Here is a 6519-nt window from a genome sequence, read left to right as displayed (position 1 = left end):
CCACTCTTCTTTTTTTTTTTTTTTTTTTTTTTTAAAGATTTTATTATTTATTCAACAGAGATAGAGACAGCCAGCGAGAGAGGGAACACAAGCAGGGGGAGTGGGAGGGAAGAAGCAGGCTCATAGCAGAGGAGCCTGACGTGGGGCTCGATCCCATAACGCTGGGATCACGCCCTGAGCTGAAGGCAGACGCTTAACCGCTGTGCCACCCAGGCGCCCCTGAATGCCACTCTTCTTGATTATGGTTCAATTTATAGAAAGTCTCAAAATCAAGTATTTTAAGTCCTCCAACTTTTCTTTCAAAATTATTTTGGTTCTTCTAGGTTTTTGCATTTCTATATGAGTTTTAGAAACAGCTTATCAATTCCTGTAATAAAGTTTATTGGGATTTTGATTGGAATTGATTCTATAGCTCAATTTGGGGAGAACTGATATCTTAACAATATTGAGTCTTGTGAAATAATAGGAAAAAAAATATGTTTCTGTCCTGGTTCCTGCCGCAGAGGTCCTAAAACCCTTGTAATTTCTTTTTTTTTTTAAGTAATTAATTTGCTTATTTGTCAGAGAAAGAGAGAGAACAAGCAGGGAGAGTGTCAGGCAGAGCAGGCAGAGGGAGAAGCAGGCTCCCAGCTGAGCAAGGAGCCCTATGAGGAACTTGATCCCAGGACCCTGGGATCATGACCTGAGCTGAAGGCAGATTCCTAACTGACTGAGCCACCCAGGCATCCCACCCTTGTAATTTCTTAAGTGTTGAGAGCACAAGTAGCATCTTCTGTTCTAACATTGAGTCTTTGATTTTGGTTCCTAACAAAGAGCCCCTAAATCCCTTCGGATTCCCTGGGTGATAGGACTTTGTTTTCGTTTTTGTTTTTAAAGGTTTTATTTGTTTATTTCAGAGAGAGAGAGAGAGAGCTAGAGAGAGAGAGCTTGAGTGGGGGGAGGAGCAGAGAGAGAGGGAGAAGCAACTGCCCGCTGAGCAGGGAACCTGATGTGGGGCTGGATCCTGGGACTCTGGGATCATGACCTGAGCCAAAAGCAGACACTTAACTGACTGAGCCACCCAGGCACCCCAATAGGACTGTTTATTGTGAGGTGACTCTTGGTGGGTTCCTGGATGGCTTCAGGATGCATGCTGGCCGCCAGAAAGATGTAGCCACAATTAGAAGCTTTGAACTTTCAGCCCCACCCCTGTTCTTTGAGAAAGGGAGAGGAGCTAGAGATTAAGTTAATGATCAGTCTTGCCTACACAACCTCCATAAAATCCTCCATAATACAACCTCATAAAAATCCCTAAAGTATAGAGTTTGGAGAGTTTCTGGGTTGGTGGACACATCCATGTACTGGCAGGGTGGTACACTCCACTCCACAGAGACAGAAGCTCCTATGTATGGGATACTTCTAGATTTTGCCACATGTATCTTTTCACCTGGATGTTCATTTGTGTCTTTTATCATATCTTTTATTATATAGTAAACATAGTGAGTGTTTCCCTGACGTCTGTGACCTGTTCCAGCAAGTTATCAGACCTGAAGAGGAAGTCACAGGAGCCCTGAACTATATACCAGGTTGTTAGTCATAAGTATAAGAAATAACCTGGGGCTTAAAATAGGCATCTGAAGTGGGGACAGTCTTGTGGTACTGAGCCCTTAACTTGTGGGATCTAATGCTAACTTCAAGTAGACAGTGCAGAACTGAGTTGAACTATAAGACACCCAGCTAGTATTGGAGAGTTGGTGGGTGTAGGAACAAATCCACACGTCTACTACCCAACACTGTCAGAAGCGTTGTAAGCGTGAGAAGAAAGGAGAAAGAAGGAGTTTTCCTAGACAAGTCTATAGTTCAGTCTGGGGAACACTGACATCTTAATAATATTGAGTCTTCCAGTACATAAACATGGTATATCTCTCCGTTTTGGATTGTAGGTTTAAATACAAGTTTTATTCCAGTGTTTCATGTGTCTTCTTCAGGGGTTTCAAGAATCTATATCCTTAATTTTCTTTGTCTTCCATTTCAACCACTTTCTCTCTGAGTCTTTTTACTTCTTTATTTTATTTTCATTTTCTTGTTTATTTTCCTTTCACTCCTCAATACTCTATTAAAACTTCATTTGAGGGGCGCCTGGGTGGCACAGCGGTTGAGCGTCTGCCTTCGGCTCAGGGCGTGATACCGGCGTTATGGGATTGAGCCCCACATCAGGCTCTTCTGCTGTGAGCCTGCTTCTTCCTCTCCCACTCCCCCTGCTTGTGTTCCCTCTCTCGCTGGCTGTCTCTATCTCTGTCGAATAAATAAATAAAATCTTTAAAAAAAAAAAAAAAAAACTTCATTTGAGTCTATTCTCTATTGGGTACTTGTAATGTAGCTTTCATTCCTAAGATTTTGTCTTTTCTTTCCTGACTTCGATCTATCTATCTATCTATCTATCTATCTATCTATCTATCTACTGCTTTGTCCATTTCTGTTCTTGGATTTTGAATTTCTGATTTAAGGTGATTTTTCGTATTTTCAAATGCTTGTTTGAAGATATTAATTCTATTTGGAATTTTGTGTTTTGTGGTTGTTCTGTGGTTGTTTTTTGGTAAAAATTTCCTTCAGCTGGGGTGTTTTTATCCTAATTGTTTTCTTCCCCTTGAAGTAGCTTTGTGTGGATTTATGGTGCTTCATTTCACGTCATGAAGTTAGAGTACTTTGCCATTCCTAGTTCAAGATCACCCTCTTCTGTCAGTGTAGTGAAGTACAGTTCATTTAAGGGCTGGTTTTGGTTTTGTTTGAAGTTTGGGGGTGGATAAATTTTTTTAATGTTCTTTTCATTATTTATCTATTCCAGTTTTATAATATCCTATTCTGATTTTATTGATGTTGCCTTATTTTATTTCTTTGAAGATTTCAGACAGATTCATTTCGAACTTCTTTTCAGATTCTTGCATCTCTGTCACCTCAGGATATAAATCTCTCTTTTGTGACTACTTTTTATTGTGTTAAATGTGTTTTTAAACGTTTCCTGGAAATCTCATATTGTGTGGGAATTTTCTCCTATACCTCCCTTGTCTGTGAGGTAATTTCTTAGCTGCCTTAGCCTTGGTCTCATGGATTGACCAGACTCAACCCATGTCATATATTTGTAGTTCAGCTCAGAGCGCCCTGTTTCTGGAGTGACAATTCTCCACAATTCACATGGTACAGACCAGAAAGGGATTCTGCTATGGACACTGGCCCTGAGCAAGTAGTGTGTTTCTGCCACAATTCCAGATACACAGATGGAGCGATATCACCCACTGTTGTTGGGTGGGAAGCCTGGCTCAGGCTCTTTTTAGAGAAAGTGTATTCCAGCTTTTCCTAGGAGGTGTTTAACTCCACTTCTGCCTGCCTGGCTCCAGTCCCACCTTCGGTTCCTGTGACTTAACACTTTCTTTATTAAGTTTTACTCTCTGTTTTGAGCCACTGAAATTTTTCTCTTGTGTTTTGAGAGTAGTGTATAAATATATAGCTTAATATATTATCTCTCATTCTTATGGATTGGGGGTACAGGAAAGAGGAGTATGAGTATATTTGCTTTGAGAACTTTATCCAGAGGTTTTTATGCCTTTTAAAAAATGACAATGGCAATACGTATCGAAACAAACAAACAAACAAACAAACTCCTTTGATCCAGTAATTCTGCTTCTGGAAATCTGACTTGAGAAGGTAATCCAAAAGGTAGGGGACAAAAGCTACATGGACATTCTTGGTTATAAAAATTTGGATATATTATAAATGTTTTTTGGCAATAGGGAAATACTTCCTAAATATATTCACTTAATGTAATATTGTGCAGGTACTAAAAATAATAATTTACAAAGAATGTGCATATAAAAATGCCTTTGTAATGCAAGAGAAAAAATTACCTTCAGACATTTTTTGTTGTTTTATACAAGTGTGCTTAAAAAAAAAGAAAGCATAGAAAGATAGAAGAATGGAAAGAAACTACCTCAAAATGATGAAAGTGGTTGTCTTTTGGTGATTTTTCCTTTTATTTTCTGTATTTCCCAAATTTCATGTTATATGTATGAATCATTTTTATGATAGAAAAAGACCTAAATAATTATGTTGTCAAGAAGCTGAATGATAGAAGAATGACATTTTAAATAGGAATGCTTTCATGATTATAAAGAATGGATTGGCCACATAACAATTGATTACAAAACATGGTTCTGATGGCCACAAACCAGAGGAAGCTTTGTGGTGTGGGATTGTTGGTTGTGATCAGATCACTTTTCAGGAGCACCGGTTGGAGATACAAAGCAAGAAGGCAGGACTAAGAGGGGATGGCAGATGACAAGAACCTCCAGTTTGCAGGCAACTGGCCGGGATCCAGCTCTGATGAGCAACTAGGAGACTGCAGTAGGGGGCAGTTGGCAAAAGGCGTAATGGGGAGCCAACACTTATGGAAGGGTTGCTGAGTTTGGGCCAGGCAATGTTTGGACTCTGAAGATAGAGATGAGCAAGACCGACAAAGTTTTTACCTTCATGAGACTTACAGTCTAGGACAGGAGTTATCAAATTTTGTTTGGATAGTAAACATTTTCAGTTTCATGGGGCCATGAAATCTCTGTCACAACTAGCTCTGCCACTGTAGCCCAAAAGCAACCACAGGCAATAGTCAATGAACAGGCATGGCTGAGTTCCAATAAAACTTAATTTACAAAAAGAGATGGTGGCTGAATTTGGACAATGGGCCATCATTTTGCCAGCTCTGATCGAGGGGAAGGACAGACAGTAAACGAATCAACATAAATACTAGACTGTGATCATTTTCAGGAAGGAATAAAAAGGGATGATGTAGTAATGAATTATTGTGGGTGGCCCACTTAATATTTTATCTTTCACTGAGTTGTGACATCCATACAGTAAAATACACAAATCCCAAGATAATACGGGATGTTCTTAGCGCCTTAAACCAAATGACAATGATCTGATTGAAGTTTTAAGATGATGTGTGAACCCATTTCTTGTCTTGTGTTTGGTCTTTTCTGTAGTGGTGTTTGGTTAGGGCTGGAGCTGAGGTGGCACGAGTGAGAAAAATCCATCAGAGAACATCAGTTCCACTGCTGAACCATAGACATTGATTTGTTTTGTAAAACACTTCTTTGAAATATTGCCGTGATGGAATTTATTGATACCTGCCACTTAATTGGTGGATGCTCTAAGAGTTGTGCATTAATCACAGCTTTAAGCGTTGTGCATTAATCACGGACAAAGGCCTGAGAAAAGTGCCAGCAGCTAGCTCAGAGGTGGGGCCAACTGGTACAGGTATAGATCCTGCAGGAATAAGCGGCAGCTGCAAGAAAGCTTAGTGAGGTCAGTGTGAAGGCTCCAGGTGAGGCTGGAGGAGGTATCATCTCACACAGGTGGCATCCGGGAAACAGTCTGAGCTTGTAGGAATCAGAAAGGCTTGGTCTGATTGTGTGTGACTTTGTTCTGGTTGGATTGTTTGAAGACCTTGAGTAGGGAATAGTTAGGGAAAGTTCTATTATGGTGAGGAGAGAGAGGAGCAAGCCTGAATGGAGTGTGGGTCGGTAATTAGAAACTAATCATTTGGTGTTCAGATCCTCCCTCCCTCCGCCCTTCCTCCCTCCCCCCATTTTTCCTTCCCACCCTCCCTTCCTTCTTTTTTCCTTCCTTGCCTCTCCTTTCTTTTTAAAATATATAGGGGATGAGAGAACAAGAAGGTATTTAATTAGTGGGTGCCGCTTTATGAGGGTTGCCATGGAACACAAACCTGCTAAAATATTACTTTATAATTTTTTTAAATGTTTTTTTATTATATTATGTTAGTCACCATACAGTACAACCCTGGTTTTTGATGTAAAGTTCCATGATTCATTAGTTGCGTATAACACCCAGTGCACCATGCAATACGTGCCCTCCTTACTACGCATCACCAGCCTATCCCATTCCCCCACCCTCCTCCCCTCTAAAGCCCTCAGTTTGTTTCTCAGAGTCCATAGTCTCTCGTGCTTCATTCCTCCTTCTGATTACCCCCCCTTCTTTATCCCTTTCTTCCCCTACCTATGTTCCTAGTTCTTATGTTCCATAGATGAGAGAAATCATATGATAATTGTCTTTCTCTGCTTGACTTATTTCACTTAGCATTATCTCCTCCAGTGCCGTCCATGTTGCAGCAAATGTTGAGAATTCGTTCTTTCTGATAGCTGAGTAATATTCCATTGTATATATGGACCACAGCTTCTTAATCCAGTCATCTGTTGAAGGGCATCTCGGCTCCTTCCATGATTTGGCTATTGTGGACAATGCAGCTATGAACATTGGGGTGCATATGGCCCTTCTCTTTACTACGTCTGTATCTTTGGGGTAAACACCCAGTAGTGCAATGGCTGGGTCATAGGGTAGTTCAATTTTTAACTTTTTAAGGGACNGTTTTTTAAGATTTTATTTATTTATTCGACAGAGACAGAGATAGCCAGCGAGAGAGGGAACACAAGCAGGGGGAGTGGGAGAGGAAGAAGCAGGCTCATAGCAAAG

This window comes from Ailuropoda melanoleuca, chromosome 6 (assembly GCF_002007445.2).
Source record: "Ailuropoda melanoleuca isolate Jingjing chromosome 6, ASM200744v2, whole genome shotgun sequence".
NCBI classification, from domain to species: Eukaryota; Metazoa; Chordata; class Mammalia; order Carnivora; family Ursidae; genus Ailuropoda; species Ailuropoda melanoleuca.
Note: the sequence above shows the minus strand (reverse complement) of the source record.